The 24303-nt window shown below is 28.0% G+C and overlaps 1 protein-coding gene across 1 annotated transcript in view; it reads right to left on the reverse strand.

Annotated features, from left to right (window-relative positions):
- Positions 1–24303, reverse strand: part of LOC119669136 — a 64342-nt gene that overhangs the window by 24842 nt on the left and 15197 nt on the right. The window lies entirely within an intron of this gene.

Genomic DNA, 24303 nt, shown 5'->3' on the forward strand with positions numbered 1-24303 from the left:
TTCTGTGAATTATTCTTCAAATAATGCAACATATAAGTTAAATCATATTAAAGTTATATATCCAACATAAATATTTAATTGAAGTATTTGAAAGTTAGCACATACATACAATTGATTCTGTGAATTATTCTTCAAATAAATATTTAGTTACGTTTTATTTGTATCAAAGGGGCTCCTAAAATACTAAATTGATTAACAGAATATTGATAATACGTAGTCTCTACATAGACTATTACATTTTTATTAACGGTTAATTTTGCCAGTATGCCAAAAATATTTAAATTTGATTTTTTTTTAAAGTCAGTACATCGATTACACTCAAACAGATCCATCAGGTTGTATATATATATATATACATGTATATTAGGGTGGCCGTTATTTACGAATGTGTTCAAATTCTAGATGCCACCCCCTAAATTTATTCGAATACTCAAAAAACTACTAAATGTGAAGTTTTAGACTAATCGGATAATGTTTAGATGTCGCTCATCGACCTTAAACTTCGGAAAAATGCCATTTTTTCACTTTTTTCAAATTTCTTCGCTCCCATCTCGCGTATTTTTCACCTTTGACTATTTGTACCAAATTAATATTATTCTTTAACATATTAGCTTTCAAATAAGGTAAAAATCAATCAATTTCGTCCACAATTAACTAAATTATTACTAAAATAAGAAATCATAGTCGACGTTTATTGAAGCTTTCAAGAGCAGCATAACTATGGGAGTAAATACGAGTATGTATGAGCGAAAGTACAGTTTCTTGGACACAAAATGGTACAATATAATATTTGAAGACAATCAAATACTTCCTCACTATATATAATTGTCCACACTTGATTTGAATAATATGCATAAAATAGATTAATAAATATAATAAAAGGAAAGGAGTCCTTAAGTAATTTATTTAAAATTTAAATTTATTTATTATTTGACAAAACTGTTTTAGTATACTTTTTAAAAGTCTTTCTATAATCTGTTATTACTTGCAATAAATATTGTTTATCTTGCTCATTTTTACCAAGGGCTCTATTAAATTCTTCGAAAAGTTTTACTCCTCGCTCTGCCGTATCATTAACAGGTCTTATACTGTGAACAATTTTTAACGCGTGTACATAATCTGTATGTTGGTTCCATTTTTCTGGTTCTAGGTTCAAGAAATCTGTAGATATATTGAATCGCTTAAAAAAGTTAATGGTATTGGCTGTCACAAAATCCTCTAGTGATTTCGATAAAAAATCAGTTACATTCTCCATCTTCAAAAGAATTCGTTTTTCTCCGTCTTTTTTAATATCGTCCAACATTCATTGATATAATTTTTTTTAACTTATCTGCCATTCTTTTTTTAATTTTAATTGGAATGTTGTCATGAAAAAAAGATAGACCAATGCATTCATCGGATAAATACCATAAATGGTTACACATCTTCTTAATAGCAGTCTCAGATATTGTCTTATCAATACATCTATAATTTTACATTTCTTTTATAAAACAAAAATCTTGGTAAGCTGCTTTTGATGCTATAACACATTTGAACCAATATTTTACGTAAACATGTATTATGAACAAACAGATTTCTTTTAGCTTTTGCTCTTCGAAAGATAACAATGAGAACTCATTTCGAAATAAATATATCTTTAAACAGTAAAGGGCTTTGGACATCCAACGAGCATGGTGCATTGGTCCAGTGTCACGGAATATTGGTGATAAACTTTCTCCCAAAGAGATGATAACTAGTTCCAATAGTTCTTTATAGTCATCTCTGCAAATTGATTTTTGTAGTTCTTTGTAACAAAAAGTTGTTATTTCATCCTTAACACCTAAGAGAATTTCTTTTGTTTACTTAAGGACTCCTTTCCTTTTATTATATTTATTAATCTATTTTGTGCATATTATTCAAATCAAGTGTGGACAATTATATATAGTGAGGAAGTATTTGATTGTCTTCAAATATTATATTGTACTATTTTGTGTCCAAGAAACTGTGCTTTCGCTCATACGTACTCGTATTTACTCCCATATTTATGCTGCTCTTGAAAGCTTCAATAAACGTCGAGTATGATTTCTTATTTTAGTGATAATTTAGTTAATTGTGGACGAAATTGATTGATTTTTACCTTATTTGAAAGCTAATATGTTAAAGAATAATATTAATTTGGTACAAATAGTCAAAGGTGAAAAATACGCGAGATGGGAGCGAAGAAATTTGAAAAAAGTAAAAAAATGGCATTTTTCCGAAGTTTAAGGTCGATGAGCGACCTCTAAACATTATCCGATTAGTCTAAAACTTTACATTTAGTAGTTTTTTGAGTATTCGAATATATTTAGGGGGTGGCATCTAGAATTCGAACACATTTTTTTGCCCCCATACATATTACGGCCACCCTAATGTATATATATAAACTCTTATTTTAAGAACTTCCATATAAAGTTGCAACAAATCTGTGGCAGATGTTACTTAAAAATGCATTATAATTAACGCATTAATTAATGTAGACAGATTTGTTAATTATCTAATTCTACTTTAGAAGACTCGGTAGGTGACATATGAATAATATTTCACTTATTGCTATTGAAGCAGCAATTTTACATGAAAAGTTATAAGAAGATATTGTCTTAGTACCACACAATAAGAATGATCTTATTGTTTATTTAGGTTATTAACCAACACAACCGAAGTCTTAAAGCAGATTGTTGTTTTGTAAAGCTTAAAATTTAAGGGAATAAGTTTCTTAAATTTTCAAATTAAATCATTTAAGAAGCATAGCAACACGGGCGGGGTACAATATATGATAAAGAATGTGTTAAAAACATATTTAAATACTATGCATTTTTTTTTTAAAAGCAATCTCGGACTGATAATGCAAAACATATCAATATAATATATTCTGATATTGATATGTTTTCAGATATCTTTGATTTACAACATGAAATTGATATCATAAATCTGAGCTTATTAATAAATCATATATGAGAGTATATAATTACAACGACTAAATTCACAGATACAGATACATATATTAAGTAATGAAAAGATAGAGGTAGCTGTCGGTTTTTGGTTTTATCAAGCAAGTCAATCTCAAGAAAATAATAATAAATAATTTTATTATGATTAAATGTTAAACTGAAACTAGACCAAAGTATAATATTTCTCTTTCTAGAAATAATTACAATTAATTTAATGAGAAAGAATACAACTGAGAAGAAATGTAAAATATGGCGCAGCTAAGATTTTTAAGGTGTGTTTTTAATTAATTAAGGAAATAAAAGTGAAAACTTGGTGGCAAACAAATAATAAAATGAGCACTTTAAAAGTCTGATATTAAATTGAATTAAAAGAAATTAGATTACTTTTTATTCTTTATTATTCTGGCATTTTAGCAAAATAATGACATATATTTTTCGTGGTAATAAAAAAAGTATATAAAAGTTAAAACGTGTGGTCGTAATTAGTTTTTTTTTAATAATCGCACCTAACTTAGATATAAAAAGTAGAACAACTTTTATAAAAATATTATTTCCCACAAATATAAAGTTGCCACAATTATCTTACTTTATTATTTATACGTGATTGCGTTCGTGCGAAACTATCAACTTAAAAAAAGATACATTAGCTGTGTAGAATATTTGAAATAATTTGTAATTGAGTACATATTTACAATTATAGGCACTTAGATCCAAATCGATAAGCAAAAGTTCACAACTTAAAGTATATATAAAGGCATAGCATTATAAAGTTACTCGTATTAAATCTGTAATGTTTTACTAACGTAACTTACTTAGCAATACATATAATGCTTTTATATAATATATTTTTCTAATATTAATAATTATAATTTTAAACAAAAGAAAGAGTGGGTGCCAACGTTCACATAGATAAAGGTAGATATATAGCAAAAAAAAAAATAGATTAACTAGAATATAATTATTGGTACTGTGTTATTATGTAGTATTCTCAGCAAATATTTATTTGAAATATAGTGACCTAAAGCCGCGAGAAAGAAGGCAGTTATCTACGGGCATGGTGTTTTAGATTTCTGGTGACCAAATCCAAATGTGTCCATATGTGGAGTATGGATATATGTTTATATGAATATTTGTATCATAAGTGAGGAGCTTTCCTAAAACAATATAAAAATTGTTCAAACTGTCATAGTGAATGCAATTATAAATTTTTGTTAGAAAAATATTTTTAATTTGTAACTTTCAAGGGGTCCATTTCAAATAATTCTTCTGCCTACCCTTTGGCTTCCAGAAGAAATATTTTTTTGAGGGAAGTATATCTTTGATAGTTTATGAGATTGCTCATTCGTAAGGATGACAGATCCATTTAATTATTCGAATTTAATAGAAAGTTAAAAACTATTTCTGTTTTAGCTTTTTGCAAGGCTTATGAAATGGATATGAAAGGATATGAAAATGGAAGAATATCTGCTTGCACCCCACTGCAACAGCTTACTCAGATTAAAGGAAATTATTTATTACTAATACTAAAAAAAAAATAAATCAAGATCTTAAAACCAAAGCAAAAGTGCAATGTCACATATGTAATAAGTATTCGGGTATAGTGTGTAAAAGCAATATTAAAAAAACTACAAATCTACACTGTGCCGAACGTCTATAAATAGACAAAAAAACGCACTAGCCAGCTACTTCAATTAAGGCGGAACCTCCTCGGAACTACGGTATCTGTGTGCTGATGGGTCACTGCGAATTAGGAAGGTATGCTGTCATCTGTTATCCTGTAATATTCGGGATTAATCCAAATTCATAGAACTCTCAGGTTGGTCTTTGATCTTTCAATCTATGTACGGTACCACAATTTTTTAAGCTCAAACAGGCTTTTTGGAAACAAGGCAGCAACTCCAATCTACCTACCTACCTATGTAAATAGTGTTTATATCACTACTTAATACATATTTATACATATTTTATCTAAATAGTCTTAAGCATTAAAAGCGAATTCTATTTTACTCGATTTGCCATTTCAAGCCCCAGGTTAAGTTTCAAGAACAAAAAGCTACACAGAGCTAAATTTGGAAAACACACTTCTGGTTTTATAGCATTCAACAAGTTGTTGTTCAAATATTTGTACAATGGTGTATTTATGGAAAAGATTAGTAGATAGATCCCTCCTTGTCAATATAATCAACAGATAATACACTGTAAAATTTCTGCCAAAATATTTCACGATCTTTTTATGTGAAATTTAACAGTTTCAAAATAAGTAGAAGGAGTTTTAACAACTACCAGAAGGCAATAAATTGGTAAAATTGTTGTGGATAACTTTCAAATCAAGAATACATCTATCATAGAAATCGACTATCACTGTGCCAATCCGCTGACAAAGAACGGATGCAAATATTTAAATAGGTATTGTTAAGAATTATTGGTGCGAATCATAACCCGTAGGGAAAGCACATTATGAGAAACAACTAAAAATTATTGCAGTGTATAAATGCAAAAACAGAAATTGAGACAAGTATTACCCGTTGTAAGAATAAAACTAATGTGGTACCAGGAAAAGACTTTAAAACAATTCTAACTGATTGTATCGATAAAGATATAAGAACTATTGGTAAAAACAAACTTGGAGAGATTTAGACCAAAGTAAGGGAGAATGTCATATTGTTATAGAGAAAGTCAAAACTTATCTAAAGGTGTGACCCTAAATAATGATGAGAATTTGTTATTTGTTTGGGTTTCTTTGTCATAATTAAGCATCAAATTAAAATTTAAATAAATATAAATTTTAACTGACATACTGATTACTTGTTAAATTGAAAGCTTTCGATTTGCAATATTTTTGAGTATTGGTTGAAATTGAAAATAAATTACTACTAAAATTGAAATAATACAATGTGTCAACAGCCTTTTAAGTAAAATTTGTTGTATGTTAAAATAAATTCAATGCTTTTCCTTCTATATACCAACAAATTATTTTTAAATTATAGTTCTAACTAAAGTTAGTTTGAGATTTTTAATTTAAACAATGTAAAGCGTAACTGGGAAAACTCAACATTTAAGTGCCACACCCATTTCTGAATATTGTCACCCAAAAGAACGAAATTGTTGCAATGTTGCTGTCAAATGAGCTACGCCTTTTTTATCAATCAAATAATTTATGCGTCTGCAACAGTTGAGTTTGAAATTTATTATTTGTTAATAACGTTACTTTGATATATTTTTTACCAACTTCACAAACGTATAATTATTATATTATATTTCAACAAGAACAAATAAGGTAAAGATTGATATCTGAGACCAAATCAATTAGAAAGTGAAATTATTCAAATGCAATTATTTTACATAAATTAGCTAATTAGTGTAATTTAAATTCATTTGATTAATTACTATTTGCTTAAATTATTGTTATTTAATTTAAATATTACAGTAATAGCCAATAAATTGGAGCTGAAGGAATATGAATATGTATGATCACAACACCCAAAACACTAGCTATATAACATCACAGGTAAATACCGTTTCAATATCTTTTAGACACATAAAATATAGATAATTACAATTTAAATAATTATTTCTTTAATATTTACCATATTAAGAATTTATGCTGTTATTAAGTTGCACCCATAATGCCCTTAGGTAAGTTAAGGAAATTTTCTTAGTATTGTACAACATATGTTTATGTGCTTATAGCTTGGTTAAATTATTGTCATTGACATTATAATTGCTCCTTTAAGTAAATATATAAATGTAGTACTATTATTCATTTTGAAAGTTGCTAGAAATTGCGAACACAATGTATTAAGATACATATCATGAACTTATTATTCATTGAAATATAACAAGCTGTGATTTTAAATTGAAATTTTTATATATGTTTTTAATACCTTTAGTTCATTGAAATAAAACTTACTGAGGCTGAATAAAAGTTTTCATTAATTTTACAATAGACGCTCGGTATAACCAAATACATAATATTGACACTTTACATCGAATTTTGTGCTACTTTTAAAGGTTTAGTTCTTATACGTTTTACACACAAAGTTATATAGGATTTGACCAGATTTTTGTAACGCATTATAGGAAACGTTGTTATTCTCATAGAATATATATATACTTGATTAACTTGAAACCGTCTAGCTGCCTGTTTCTATTAAAACAAGTCTCACAGTTTTTAAACGATTTAAAGGAAATTTTGCACACATACTTTTTGGGAGTGGATCTTGATCATTTATTGGATTGACGAAATCAGACTACTGTTTCATATAGTTGCTAGATAAACTGAACAATTGGATATGCGTTTGCTCATTATCTTGAACATCTTTATAAGCAATTAGAGTTGGTTAAGATTAAGATTTGCATATAGCTGACATATAAACTGCCGATTCAGTAACATGTGACTGTTAGAGAAACTTCTTATTTTAGGATGTACCGATCTACACACTTCTTATTTAATATTTGGGCATCTGCTATAGAGTAGAACATACGTGGTTAAAACGATAACGATGAGGTAACATTGTGATATATTTTTCTTTCAAATTGATAATTCAGATTTTTCTTGTTCTATGACAAAGTTTTTAATATGTTAATATTTTTACCTAACTTTTACTTTTGGATAAATAGATACATTAGAAAGCACAAATATTCTGCACCGACTGTGAACGTAACCACAAAATTTATAACAGTTCTTATTAGTATTATTATATATCATGTAATATATACGTATTATTATATATCATGTAATATATACGTATAATGCATTATTTTATTATTATAAGATTTAATATAATATATTATAATATTATATTATTATATAGATTTAAAATTCTGTGAAAAAGGTATCTAAGCTTCGACAAAGCCAAAGCTAACGTATTTACTTGTTTTAAGACTTAACACTGTATAATTTCCTATTAAAAGTAATATAATTTTACAATTGTATATAAAAATAACACTTATGTTTATATATTTAGCTGTAACACTCTGAGTAGAATAATGTTTCATTATTTTGTCTTACTCATTCAAAAAAAATATATCTGATCTCTATCTCTATCACCTTAATGTATATTTTTAGGCAAAATTGACTTTTTATAGTTCGTGATCTTGTTCTAAGGATTCTACTTATACACTGTGGTGTTTATATTTGGGTTATATATGGTCCATACAACTAAGTTATTGAAACCTATAGTAAAAAATATGAAGCATTAGAGTTAGATAACAATTTGTGTTTGCAATATTCGTTGTTTAAAGTGAACATTATTTATCTGATCGTTATTTACAATAACCAATTTAAGTATAATAATGTATGTATAATGTTCGTTGTAATTTGTTATAGTTTCGCCGAGAGTCTACTGTAATATATAACTGAGTGCCAAACAATTTTGTTTTCAAAATTAATTTAATGTTCAATTATTATAATTAATTTAAAATAAAATAATTTTTTTTAGATTTATTATTATAATATTATTTATAAACTTTTTCATATATCCAACTTTTCAAAAGTGATTTACTTTCCTTTTTATATTTTTCAGTTATACGAAAATTATCTACAAAAGCATTTTTATATATATTTTTAAGTATATAATAAAATGTTTTTAATTTTTAAGGAAAGAAACTATAAGTTTATAAAATAAGCTATTACTAACTCAATCGTTAATACCTCAATAATTTAAAATTTAATGAAACTCCTTTTTTTCATAAAGCCGCAGTTTTTCAGTTCCCTTCTGCAAAATAGCAAAAAAACCGCATTTCGCAAGTGTTTTGCGTGATTTCCTTTCAATTTCTGCAATAGAGGTGCAACAAATGTTCAATTTAATAGTGTAATTAAGCGTTATCGTAACATATTAGTTGGTTTACAACGGTCATCATCGCCGAGTTATCCATTTACATAGTTACGTCACGCCGATGAGACACATGTCCACAATAATGTGCACTGACAACAATGTTAACTGACCACAAACTATGCCAACAAACTCTACTCAAGTCCAGCATGTACAAGTAATTAAAGCATCGAAGTCTTCGAGGTGATTTAATCGTACAAAAATGCCAATAAAAGTTTTTACGGGAATATTTTTACTTCTATATAAATGTGATTGCATCGCTGATGTCTACAGCGTGCAATATGCACATCGGATTTTCCTATAAAATTAAAATTCAACACGTTCTTTTTCTATTTGCATGTCCAATGTAAGCAATTCTAATCATCAGTTTTTATACTCATTATTATTTTTATACTCATACTGTAGCGTTTTTCAGAACTTATAAATTCCAATTATATAAACTGTGAAAAAATCAATTTCTTTATCTTTATTGTTAATTATATCAAATGACATTTTTAATACATCACTTGATAAGGCTTCGGTCTACCTAAGAAAAAAATTTTATTTTCTTTAAATTCGACTGTTTTCCTTAACATACTCTCCGTTTACAGTGATTTACTTTCTTTCTCATGCTCTCTTGTATTTGCTCTCCAACTAGGTCTTTGTTTCGATAATGACTTTATCATTTCTAAATTTCTTTCCTTAAAACTTATTTTTGATGTCTATAAAAACTCGCTGCGGGCCAGATCTGGAGAGTACTGTGGGTGGGGAAGTAATTCAAAACGTGATTCATTCTATTCAAACAATGCTTTCAGAGTTTTAAATACAGAGACCATAATCTCGCCTGCTGCCTTTCAACGATTTGTCAGATGTCCACACAGCGGAAGATTTTTCTGCTTTAGGTGTATAGTAGTTTCATCCGTTATAACATACCGATGAAAGTAATCCTTTTTTTCTAGCTTGAACACCTGCAAATACCATTCTCTCCATTAAACAACAATATTTAATCTATCCTTTTGAAATTAAAAAATTGCGGTAACCACAACTATTGAAACCTGTAAACTAATTCTTAAAATCTCATGCAATGGGGAAAATCATCGTTTGAATTTTATTACTTAACACAAATTATTTAGCAGTATTTATGGGACTGATATGGTGTAGTATATAATATAATTATACATTTCAACATAATCTATTCAATACACTAAATCGATCATTACATTCACTAATAATAGAAGGGCGATATAATAAATGGTAGAGAAACAGAATAAATGATGATTAACAGAATTCGATCCGTAACAATTCGATCCTGATAAAATTCTAGCTGTGAAGTTATATAGCTATCAATTTTTATTATTTTATTTTTATTTTTTTTACTGCTGTTGGTGATTCGAACGCAAGACTCACTTCTTTTGAAATATAATTTAGATAATTAAAAATTTTAACCGCTTTTGATTTCGGGGATGAAACACCAGAATTTTATGGTCCTATAACCCCACTGGGTTTAGTATTGGGTTATTGGCTTATATTATTTCGAGCTACATTTTACTTTTGCTTTATCAAGCAAATCAGAACCCTATAATTTTCACTGTGAAGATACGATTAATTGTTTTTGCTGTACGATTTCAATCTAGGTATCAGAGTGAATGAATATAAGTAAATATTAAAATTAATTAGAAGTAGGAAGTATATTCATTATATTTTAATTTAATCACATGATTACTATATACACAAATAAGAAATATGTAATTATGTATAAGAAAAAATTTTATATTAATTAAAATATTTAAATATTTAATATTTAAATATATTGAATCTTTATATATATCTTTATATATTTTAAGGATATACGAAGGGTATGACCTTGGCACAATGAATTGGTTATAAGGGCATGAGAGTGACAGTTTATTTCGAAAGACTAAAGGTTTGGGCACAAAAAATATAGTATAATGTTTATATATATATTTTATATTTTAATTATTATTTAATTATTAATCAATTATTTTATAAATAAAAAACATTATAGCTCAAGTTTAAGTCTTCAATGTTTACACTATAATCGATACGGTCGATTATAGTGTGTCTTGATGAACCATTTTTATAATGACAAGTTGCAATTGTTAATTTTTTAACTTTTAAATCATGTTAATTTTATTATAATTTACAAACGACATAAACAATTCAAAAAAAGGCAGAGAAAGTAATGAAGGCAAAAATTGCGCAGAACGACCATCAACATCAACTGATGAACAATATGTGAAGGAAATTGAATTATGGTGCCATAAAATAATCAATTGACAACTACAGATATCGTTGGTTTTATTAACAGCTCAGACCATTATGAAAGATTTATTATGCCTGAAAAGTCTTGAATATCATTTGGTGTCAAAATAAGTCAATTATTTCCAAAGACATCGCCACGTTGATTCTGTCTGTCTAAAATACATTGTAACTAATGTTAAGACTTTTTCGGGTCTAATAACCCAGAAATCTAACGAATATCGAAAAAATCGCTTTAAAGTCGGTCTATAATCAAAGTCATATAAACAGTATTATTTAATTGTCGTGGATTGGTACAATGAGAGTTCCTTCCTGTAGACCAGCAATTCTTAGTATAGGAATGATATAGGAATGTTGCAATATTTGTTGTAATAGTTCAGTAGTAGACTACTGTTTTTTAAAAGAATGCGTTACTACATTTTCTTGAATCTTTAAACGCTGACTAATAAAGAACCAATAATTGTGTAATATTCGAGGGATGACAATAATACTAAAACTTTAAATAATCAGTAATGGCTTTATTTAATTTTTTGCCAAAAAAATAATGTTGTTTAAAATAGTCACATACATTTACTCTGCCACATAATATGAGTCGATTGATTTATGAGAACTTAGTTCTGTTACAAAGAAAGTGTAGTGTTACTAATCATTTAGTAAAAATTTTTAACGGTTGATTGTAACATACATTATTAGCACTATTCACTAGACTTCAGCTATAAAATATCTTATCATAAAAATCTTGAAATGCATTTTAAGTGTTGAGAGATGCGCTTAAGCTGTTAGAGCAATTAACGATTTCTCGTTTTACGAGAAGTAATAAAATTCAATTTTATATGGCGATTATACCTCCTGCAGCATAAATGTGCGACATTTGCAGATACGTGACGAGTAACAGCACAGTCATTATAGTGTGGAAGTTGTTAGCTACAATTTATTTGCCAATAATATTTTATTATTTAATCGCATTGAGATAATTTTTATTTACTGTTTATTGAGTTTTTTATTAATGTTCAAGTAATTGGTCAATACAAGTAAATTATTGATTGTTTGAATTGAAATTGTCAGCAACCCATTTGAATAAAGTTTCTTTGCTGTGCATTTGATTTGCATTAAGAGCTCAAAAATAAACCTGGAAGTTGCAACACTATATCCGATTCAAATTTAAGTAAATTCACAAAGGCGTTGAGTCTCTTCAAAAAACAATAGACTCAAGTAACAAACGTACTCATTTTGAGCTGATAATTTAATTGATTAAATTACTGCGGATTCATTTTTCTTTTAAAGTTAAAGAAATATAAACAAATTAGTGCATTGTATAATTGTAACAATTCCAATTGGATGCATGCAATATTTGCAAAAAAATTTCAAACACTATTTAATAAAAAAAAAAATTAAAAAAGTTACAAAAAAATATTTCTATGTGAATTAGTTCACGGCTTAAGACATCAAACAACAAATTCTTTTTCTATGTCATGTCATTTTATTGCAAAAATTCAGACAACAAAATATTGCTGGCACTTGCAACAATTGCTGAATGTCATAAATTGCCTTAGAGCAACAATGGCGCAAAGCGTGCAAAATGTAGTCAACACTTTTAAGATATGAAAAACTTTTTATTTTTTTGTACCTCAGAACTGCCTTTGTCTAAAAACTCTTTGGATAAAGAAGTAAAACAAAATATTGCAGAAATTTATGACGGCACATTAGACAATGGCAAGATGTGAACGCCATCAGTTTTCAATGATGACAATTGCCAATTGCAGTAGCTTCCTTTGTAATGACTTCTCACATGTCTTAACTAATTGCAATAAAATCAGCAACATGCAACTAAGATGCCTGCAACAAAAATAAAAACAAAGAAAAATGAAATTATTTAAATAAAAAAATGATATCTTTACTCTTCAAAAGTTTTTTATTTTGAACAATTTTCTTTTTATTTTACATAACGAAATAAAATAGTACTAGTTAGTCATTTTTACAACTCTAAAATAGTAAACAAATAATTAAAAACACATTTTACTTGTATAGAAAAAAATAATTGTTAGTTTGAATCGTTCCCACATACTATTATTTTCCTTATTTATTTTAATCTAACTACACATATATTTATAAAATACCCACCACATCGTTAACTAAAAAATTATATGTCTATCTACTTTAGTACCTTGACAGTATTTGAATAAATGTCAAACTAGAAATGAAATAGAAAAAATAATAAAATTATTAATAACTTCATGCAAATACCAAATATGTTTCGTCATTTTAGCAACCATTCAAGTGTTGCAATGTCAAAAACAATTGCAATTTTTATGCTTTTGGGATCGTTACAGTTGAATCTGACCTTATTATCAATGCTGAATTCTGATCATTTTTTGCAGTAATGTGTAATAATGTAAATTGCAAAAATATTGTGGACTCTAATCATTTAGTAAATAGAGTTTGTAATACTTTTTCATTGCGCTTTTCACAAATAAAACTTTCACAGCAAATTAACAAAACTTCAGAAAAATGTGCGAACATAAGAAGCGCTGACTCTGGGCTTTAAATATGGCGGGGCACAAGTTCGATTCCTGATACTTGCAGTCTCAAAATAAACTATTTACGAATAATTAAATACAAGAATTATTTCCAAGATCACTGATGATGGATATATGGCAATACTCGAAACAGCTGTATGGTTAGCCAAAAATTCAATTAATTAAAAATGAATTTTTGTTGTTGTAGTTCACTACTTTTCGAAAACCACTTTATTACACTTTTATCTAAAGCTGTCACCTATTATCCGTGAACATAGTATATAGAAAGCAAATGATCATAATTAATTGTACTATGTAACTATAGTATATAATGTGCTTAATATGTTAAGTATATAAAACTGTATATCAATTTGTAAAACTGAGTAATTTTTTTTTAGTTTATGTGCCGCTGGTGAATTTAGCTCTCGACAATACAAATTTCAGTGTTCCGAGAAAAGTTTGAATTATTTTACATTAAACTATACTTATCAGGTTATCTTATATTAAAACAGATTCCTTGATTTACCATGCATCATAGGTCTGGTGTAATACAGATAGGGTAACATTGTTGCCAAACTGATGTGATGTCTTATGCGAAAAAAAAGTAATCGAAAAGTAATAAAAAATATAGGTGTTCCTTTTAGAAAGGAATTAAATACAATTTGCAATTTTTAATGTGCCACGCTCTAAATACAAGCTTCAATTTGAAAGGTATTGCATACCTGCAAACGCTTGAGTTCTTTTTAAGCGTGTCTATTGTATATAGATTTTATACCGAGTAACTAATTATTAATTTTTTTATAAAATTCAAATGAATTATGTCTTAAAATAGTCTTCTTGCACATAATCAATTTTGTGTTAAACTTATAATTCTAACATACATATCATCACTTCTATGGAATAATATCGTCGGATCCTTCTTACAAAAAAACATGTTCATATATAAATTAAAGATTTTATTAAGTTAAAATTAAAATTGTGTACTAGGGTTTTCTACTGAATTCATTTGTCATCTACTATGATAAATTCAAAAGGTTGCATATTTTGAATAAATATGTTACACTAACAACAATTATAAAACAGTAATTTTTCTATATGTGAACAAGAACAATGATTAAGACTTTATAAATCGGCACAAGGGTTCGGGAACATATAAGGGAATGTTTGCTTTTTTCAAATAGTAAACCTGTTTATTAGTATTTCTTGTTCTTAAATCTATCGTTTTTAAATAGTTTTGATTTAAATACTTCATATTATATATCAATAGTATGAATAATATTCAATAAATATTTTAAATGGGGCGTGAAAATCCTTTATAATATAGAAAACGGAAATCAATTCAAGAACTTAAAATTAAAATCATTAATTTTCATTATTATGTACATAGGTATGTATTTTTAATAAATGAAAAAAAATTATGATATTTAGTTTATTGATAAAGTAACAACAAATGAACCCACATGAAAATCATTTGGAAAATATGAGACCTTAGTGGAAAAGTCTCATTATAAATGAAACACCACAAAAACATAGAGTTCATTTAGAAAACTCCGTAGACAAGAGTAGGATAAATTAATAAAACGTACATGGCAATAAGAATAATTAATTATTTCTTTAAAAATGAGAATCATTAACAAAGCACACCAATTAATAGATTTATAAACCTAAAAAATATTAGAAAATTGTAGGGATACTGGCTTCTAGAGAGCTTAAGACTAAGATCGCGTTTATTCTTTATATTGTTTACTGACCTTAACTGAACAGAAAATACTCAGAAAGCTAAGGACATTTACATGTTGAAAACATTTACTAATATACCACAAATATATATATAATAACAAAAATTAACTTTAAATTACCCATATTACAAAAACAAAAAACTCAATAATATAAAGATCATAAAGTAGTTATTTAGTCCATACATGTACTCGTAGAACATTAAATGAAGGATGTAAAGTATATAATATTTAAGTATACTTAGTTATTAATATTTTTTAAAAATTGACCAAAACGAGTACTATGAATTTTTGATTATGCAAATATGTATATATGTCTATTCCATATCCATAAATCTTGCTACACCTTAAATTAGTAAACTCAAAGCGATTTATTAACCCAATATTTGGTTAAAAAAGAAAAAGTTAGTGAAAAAAATCTTCTATTCATAATTTTATTTGATTTTATTTGGTACTTGTTTCGATTTGACTGCAACACGTTCCGTGACTGGCTTTGACTCCAAAAGTCACAATTCTGAACATATACTTTGAGTCTAAGGTGGGTCACGCTGAACGCTATTGACAAATAAATATTTACGGCATTATACGGCGGTCGGGAAAAAATTGTATTGTAATTTCGGCGTTTATTTGTTTCAGAAAATCTCAACTATTGAATTAGACGTTTAAATATTTGTTTGAACTACACGAAACTTTGAAGTATCAGTGTATTTAGTTATTTATATATAAATTATACATAGAAAAAAAATTTGCTGTGGTTTTTATGTGTATGTTATATTAAATAGAATAATGCATAATATTAAAAAATTATTTCAATTTTAATGGCTGAATTCATAATTAACTGCAATATTTAAAGCCTTAAATTACTTTAAATATTAATTTCAAGCATATTTAAATATGTATTATTCATATTTTCAAAATAAAATACTGCGCTATACAGAAGTCATAACCCTAACTCTATATTAGGTAACTTAACATTACATATTCTTGAAAGGTATGTTAGTAATGACTCAATTCTGAAATGTTTTCTATGTATATTAATAGCAATTTATTACATGCAACTACACCCTAGTGTGTATATTTTTAAACGTGTTTAGTTATACATAGCTGGAAAAGTAGAAAGGCTAGAAAAGTATTTGATTCGGTACCCGCAGCTGGAAAACGCGGTAGAGGAGGTCTGCATCTTCGGTGGAAGTATCAGGTGATCAACGATTTGGGGGCGCTCGGTACTACCAACTGGCGTCAGAAAACAACTATTCGGGCTGACTGGCGGAAGCTACTTGATGCGGGCAAGGGCGACCCACTTCTGTAATGGCCAACTAAGTAAGTAAGTAAGTTATACATAGGTAACCATTTTTATTAATTTATTTTCTTATTTATTGAATTTTACTTGCACTCTTACTCTTCCCTACTTGATTCCTAATTGGATCTCTACTCTCTCAAAAAGTTATTCTTTTAATATAGGCCTTATACTAATATTGTGGGCTAAAGTACTTGATTTACTCTAGATTTCAACAGCGAAAGGTCACTTAAAAAAATCTATGTATTTTATTCAATGTTAACCTAATGTTGGTTGATGGTTAGTCGATAAGGACTTTCTAAACAAGAAACCGTGGCAAAATCCAAGATTTCTGACTTAAGAATTAACTTGCTTAAGATTTAACATATAAAGATATTTAACATATTTTTATCTTACGTCGTTAAACTTGGGATTTCAGTAAGTATATAAGGATAACTCTGAATGTTTTTTTTATATACTACGGTGCAGTGATAGTTCTCGATATTTGAGACTGAACTCTTTAGGAGATTCCTATGTTGATAGCACAAATTAGTTATTTTCCGTAAATCTAAATTAATTTAATTGTGCTATTATATTAGAGGATCTTATACTGTAAATGTGAGAGTGACTGACAGCTTACATAGGTAGCTGAATATTATTCTTCAGATAAACTGTTATAGTTTAGTTTACAGTACTTTGACTTCATATCATTTCTTATAATAAAAATTATAATAAACGCATATTAAATAATGTTGCAGTTGAATAATGATATTTTATTTAATATAATAAATGAAGCTAAATTATTATGCCAACTTTAACAAATGTGTATTAGAATCAATACATGTCTAATTTGTTCAAAGTCTGTCTACCTGTTTCACATTCATGAAATTGTTATCGATGAGTAACAGTTAATAACAGTTAATAATAGTCACTTACTGAAATTTAATCCCAGTTATCAGGGGAGAGAGATGTGAGTAATATGACTTGTCCAAGATATTTGCATTGTTAGTTAAATAAAATCATAAATAAATTCTAATTAGATTTCAATAAATTTATATTTACAATGCTTTTTTAATTATTTTAAAACAATTTTTTGAATGATAAAAAATTCGTTCAGGATCACGAATTTTATTTATTTATACAAAAACTTTCATGAAATGTTGACTTACTGGTAAATACTCTTAGTTTCCTAACCTTTATATACGCACATACTTAAGAAGCGAATCAATTGTTCAGATTTTGTACTCGGACATCTGAGATACGTTCTAATTTCTTTGAAAAATATAAGGCAAAGAAATCTATATATGACATTATGAAATGTTAATCTTTATTGCATGTCACTGTAGTCTATACGTAGAATTCCAAATGTCAAAGATAAACACATGGAGTCTTCTGATTCTGATCCTCTTTTTACTTTCCGTGAAGTTTTAAATACGTCTATAGTATCGAATGATGTAGTTCTACATTTGCCGCTCTAAATCGTCTTTAAAGACACCTATATGATTATTTTTTTTCATTTTATTATATCGTTAAATGAAAGATGAGATATTGGGTTCTACGTGCTAAAAGTCTGTGATTGTTGGTTAAAGTAAATGTATAAGACTAGGATTAGGAATATGAAAATTTCTTGTGTCGTCTTGAATAATGTAAACAAATGTGATAAAGACTTTAATCTTAATATATTAACTAAAATTTATTCATTATCTAAAACGGACTTTTTAATATCATTTAAAACTATGAAATTTATCGTATTTATTATATTTATCATAATCCGAGGCTTAACGACTTTCAACCTTTTATGTTAGATATCTGGTTGATACTGAATGTTTCTTAAAGTTATTGAAAAGCAGCAAATTTTAATAAATAAAACTTAGTTCAGAAATCTTATGTAATTTTTATAAAAATACTTCACATATAAAATACTTTGTGTTAGAGAATATAATTTACAACTTCCCAAGTAAATATATAGGAAACTCTATAAATTATTAAAATTTAACTCATATCTGTTTTGCGATATGTATACGGTTTAATTATAGTATTTCAAACAAAAACCTTTTTATAATTTTCTTGCAAAACTATTTATATTTTGTCTTCAACAAGGAAGTGTTGAACTATTATTTATAATAATTTTGTATCTAAGAGCAAATTATAGGTTGTTGATTACTTTCAGTATTCAAAACTGAATATCACTGACATAAAGAGATATACGATGGATTTAATTTCCTATTATATGTAATTCCTAATGTTAATTTTTAAGTGTAATTTAAAAAAAAACAATGCCACATATTGTGGGATTAAATCAAACTACGACATTAAAGTAACTCAATACGATTATCAATACCATTTCAAATATGTTTAGGATTTTAACTTTTTAAAACTTAGCGCCCGTTAAATATATTTTAAATTATCTTAAGATCATAAATAATATCGGTTGCGTCAAAAATTTTCAAAAAATTAATCATTGATCTAATCAAGTTTTAATTTTAAACCCGAAAATAAGGTCCATCTTACAATCTTAAAATAATCAGCTCATCATTGTCACTTAAGAAGATGGAATATTTTTAATTATTTATAATTGTATTTTGTAGTTGTATTGTAGTTTGTAGTTCTAGTTATATTTTTACTTCTGGCTCACTTTTATAATATACTCAAATATTGCCTGTTTGAAATATAGCTGCAGTTAAACAGCATATTTTGGCGATTCATTCGATTATTTCGATTTTTTTTACACGATTTATGGATATTTCCAATATTTATTAGGTATTTCTTAATAATGTGATCATTTATTTATCATAAACTTGTAGAAAAAAGTGTTATTAAATTAAAATGTAATAACTAAGAGAACAGCTTTACTTATGAATAATGTCCAACTTATGCTATTATGATTAATGCTTTTAAAATAATAATATGTGCTGAAAAAGAAAATCATTATTTTTTGAAATAGAAGGCTTATTTACTATAGTTTAAAAGAACCGATATAGATCAAATATGCGCCCTTTTGTTTAATAGCTTGTTGCCATTTTCAAAATAATTTCATTATGCCTCTCTAGTAGAAGTTCTCGTCTCTATTGAAAAAATTGAGACAGTCGATTTTTACAAGCCTTTCTTGAATCGAATTTTTCACAAGAAACATCGTTCGCAATGGACAGGAACACAATGGCGGTGTGTGATCTGGTGTTGGCCTTACTTACTTACTGTAGTCCTTGTGGAGCAGAGGGCGTTGTCCTGATGGAACACAATTCCTTTCCTATTGCCCTAAGTTGGCCGTTTCTGGCCGATTGCTTACTTCAGACGGTTCAATTGTTGACAGTACTGTTACTAGTTAAAAGTTTTGTCGTAGAGAAGCAGCTCATACTACCATGTTAGATGATTCCCTACCAATCGCATCAAATACACAGCAAAATCGTCATGGCCGTAATTCCTAGCTTGGCTACCGTTTGAGCTGATTCATCTCGATTCGACCACGACTCTTTTCGCTTAACATTGTCGTAAGTGATCCACGATCCACTTTTCCTCAGCAATTACCAACCGCTTCAGAAATGAGTCAATTTTACTGCGATTCAGCAGTGATTCGCAGATGTAAATTCGGTCCATGTGTTTTTTTTTATTTAACTCGTTAGGCACCACTTTTATTTAAATGGTTTCTAGCGGTTTTTTGTGCAATCTGTAGCTTTTGGGCAATCCGACGACAATTCAACAGTAATATCATATTTAAAACACTCGCATTATATTTTTGAAGAATTAAAGAACTAAGACTTTTAAAGAACTTCACAATATATTAGCATTTGCAATACTCGTATATGATTCCAATAATTTTCAGTTCAATCTGTAAGGAAAATTTTCAAGTATTTTTATGTTAAAGTACAAAAAAAGTCGTTACCATAGCAGATATAGATCTTTGCAAAAACATGACAACACTACCGGAAAATCAGTGAACTACACCTTTCCTAATAAAGTTCTACATAACAGGTTTCAGCAATACAAGCATTATGGCATTAAGACCAACACGAATCATTGTAAATTTGTTATATTATATCTATTTTAGATTGTCCATTAAAAGTCTTAAAATCAAAGTTTCTACCTAATTTTTTGTTTGTTGCTATGTCTACAGAAAATTTTTTGTTTATGAATTAACATTTTCATTTTTTATTTGCATAATAAAAATGATTGGAAAAATTGACAATAAAAATAGTTTCTTTCGAAATATAACAAATAACAAATGCGTATATCTTTCTTAACCTAAAATCCAATCTCAGACAAGTGACCCAAATTACATTCCACGATTATAACGATTATAAAAACTGCTATCTAAGTAAGTAAGTAGCAGTTGACCAAGCCCACCTTTTTATGCCTCAGTGGGCGCGTTGTCTCATTGCAGAAATGACAAATTTTTGCAAATGCTACTTTTGTTTCTTTTTGCAAATGGCAATTTAGTAAAAAAAGTGTAAAAACTGCATAAATTACAAATCGATTTCGAATTGAGCAATTTTGGTGCAACTAAAATATTATCAAGAAATAAATGATAAACATAGAAATTAAGCTACGACTTTTTAAAATTGTACGCTTTACTGTGACTTGGCAGCACTTTGATGAAAGTTCATCGCCCACAAATTATAGATGCGCGTGCCGCAGCCTTGGTGCATTAAAAACACAATTGCCGCATTTATGAAGATTGCGATTTCAATTTCGACTTAAGTATTTCCTTACCGACAATGGGCGGCAAGCGATTTCATTTCGCTCACTTTCCAGCAGATTTCAGCCTTAAAATCACTAAATTAAGTATACAATATAAGTAAGCTTTCATGCTCAGTGTTGGTTGTCTTTTTTAATATATTTCTTCATTTCATTGTTTTTGTATTCCAATTTGATGCATGGTTTCAAATATCTTCCGCAACTGATTAATTCAGATACAATATCCGAAGTGGGTGGAACTTTCGCGTTAATAGCGCCACAAATTGATTTTGTGGCAGAAGTCGTTAAATAAAACGAAAAATAAAAAATAATTGGAATTCAGTTAACAACCTTTATCATAAAATTAGAATTGTATGTAATATATTTAGAGTAAAATTTTATTGATCGCACAAGTTAAGTTAGTTTATATTAACTTAATTTATTATTTGTTAATTTGACTTGGCAGGTGCTTGGAACTCCTTTTTAAGGCATGGCAGCCACTACCTGAGAAAATTCTTTGCCAAAAACTATACACAAATCTACATATATAATCATTCAATCTTTGAAAATTTAATTGCAATTGTTGCTAATATTTATTATGTATACAACTTAAAGTAATAAATTTTTAAAAATTTGTATTTTTATGAGTACATTTGCAAATCTTATTCAATTAAATCTTAAACTTTTGTTGGCAGCTGTCTCAGCAAAATATTTAAATAATAAATGAATAATTTAATTAATTCAAAATTTGAAGAATTTGTTTATAAATATTCATAAATTTAATTTATAATATAAGCTGCACAATACTTATATGCGAACTCCCAAGCGCAACATTTTTCTTATTAACTTTCTTATTAAATGAACCTAATAATAATTAACTAATTAAGTAAAATTCTACATTAAAAACTTAAATACAAAATCTACATTATTTTTAATACTTAATATTATTTTAATCACATTCAGTCAATGCAATTTGTATTTAATTTATTTTTTGGCAAATAAATATTTCTAAAGACTGCTGTTAGATATATAGCGATAACTGAAATGGCTATATGTTAAATAAATATAGAGATTTATTAAGAATGCAATACCAAATTATTTAGATTATATATTTAGATATGATCCCTTATATTCCCTTAGTACGTTATAGTATTCACTATAAGACGAGAAATGGGAACAAGAAAACTGAGCTTGAGAGTTTCATGTGCATATACCGAAGTTGTGGAGATTATCGTAGTTTGGATTGAATGTATAAGAAGAGTAAACTCTATACTTAAATATTTAATGAAATGGAATGTATTCAGCAACTCTGTGGTTAGAATATAAAATTCTCAATATAATTAACAAAAGAAATAAAGCAAATACTGAAAATATGCTAATTAATTAATAATTGAATAAATAGTTGTCAGTAGCAACAAGTCTATTGGAAGACGGATGCACATTGTCATAATCACATAGTCACCCAGTCAAAATAGTACGACAAAATTTTAATGCATTATTATATTATGCACTAAAAAAACACTTTAATTTTGATAAAATGGGAAATATCTTTATTGATGTCAAATAGTATTTATAAAAATAAGACCGTTTAGTAGATATGTGCAAACTAAATTGTTATTTTAATATTTCTCCTCTGAGTTACTAGTTCCTATTTATACTGTTTATATACCGATTAAGACGAAACAGTTGCTATGATTAAAGCCAAAAATGTAACACATGTTGTAAGATATGAGTGAAGCATTCGAGCTTAAGGTGAAACCTTACTAGATCCAAAAGGCACAAAATCTTACACCAAAGCAATAAAAAGTTAGACTCGAAAGAGCAAAGGAGTTGTTACGTTTGCACAAACGTGACGAATTTTCTAAAATTGTGTTATCTGATGAGAAAAATTTCCCCATTGAGCAGTCCATAAAATGACCGTTTTTACTTAACTGAGCGCACTGCCGAAAATTTGAGACAACGAATAGCCACCCGAAGTAATTTTCCATCTCAAGTAGTAATATGTTGGTATATCGGGAAAATGTTTTGGAAGTTGCTTTAGAGCCGTAGGCACGCAAACATTTCAGTCGTAGACAATGGTCATTCCAACATAGACCATTATCGTCTCATAAAGTTGGTGTGAACCAAGAATGTTAAAAAATCATGTTACACAATTAATTTCGTCCACACAATGACGATATAAATCCGATGAACTTTTCCATTTTAGAATAGTTTCAGAATTTTAGAATTGTTAGAATAGATACCTTTATAGAGATCAAGGTGAGGACTAAAAAATATACCAGTATAGTAGTGCTGAAGATATCCATTGTTCAGGAATGGGCCAAAATACCGGAAGATCACAATCGTGAAGCATGTAACTCATTTTTTAACCGTTTGAAAGCTCTTTTCAAGGCAAAATGACAAGAACGCCTCTGTTACTGAATTGTGACAATAAAATGAAACAGCTGTTTTTGTATACCGCAAATACATGAGAAGCAACAACTGCCAAAACACCTGTCTTTTTTATACTTGTATTGTTACATGGGTTTACGTTTTGCAAGATTGAAAGCAATTGCAAGAAAGTTGTGCGTGTATGTTGTTGTTGTCCATTGCAAGGTTGCGCAATCTATGCATTTCGTGCACCTTGCAATGAGTTTGTAAGACAGAGCGAATACCCCTCATATTTAATGTTCACAGGAATCTTGCTAGTTGGTAAACTATCTTAAATTAAGAATTAGTAAATTGTTTGGTAGATACAAATTCTCTGTGAGTGGTCACAGAGAGAGCCTTATTTAGGTCCTATAAAGAGGTAATAATGCCAAATAACTTGGAGCTTAGTAAACTGATAACTCTTTAAATGATAAGAAAATGTCATCGATGTAATCACTCCAATCTTCGCTTGGTATCACAATTTCTCAAATATCAATACCTCGATACGTATAATTTTGGTTCTCATAAAAACGATAAAATAATTTTATTTAAGTATTATCAGTAAGAATTTTCTTTACTTCTTGAAATAAATAAGTGTCACACTGGTACATGCTAAAGTCCAACGATACTGAAAAT

The sequence above is a fragment of the Teleopsis dalmanni genome, chromosome 1, assembly GCF_002237135.1.
Source record: "Teleopsis dalmanni isolate 2A chromosome 1, ASM223713v2, whole genome shotgun sequence".
In the NCBI taxonomy this organism is placed as follows: domain Eukaryota; kingdom Metazoa; phylum Arthropoda; class Insecta; order Diptera; family Diopsidae; genus Teleopsis; species Teleopsis dalmanni.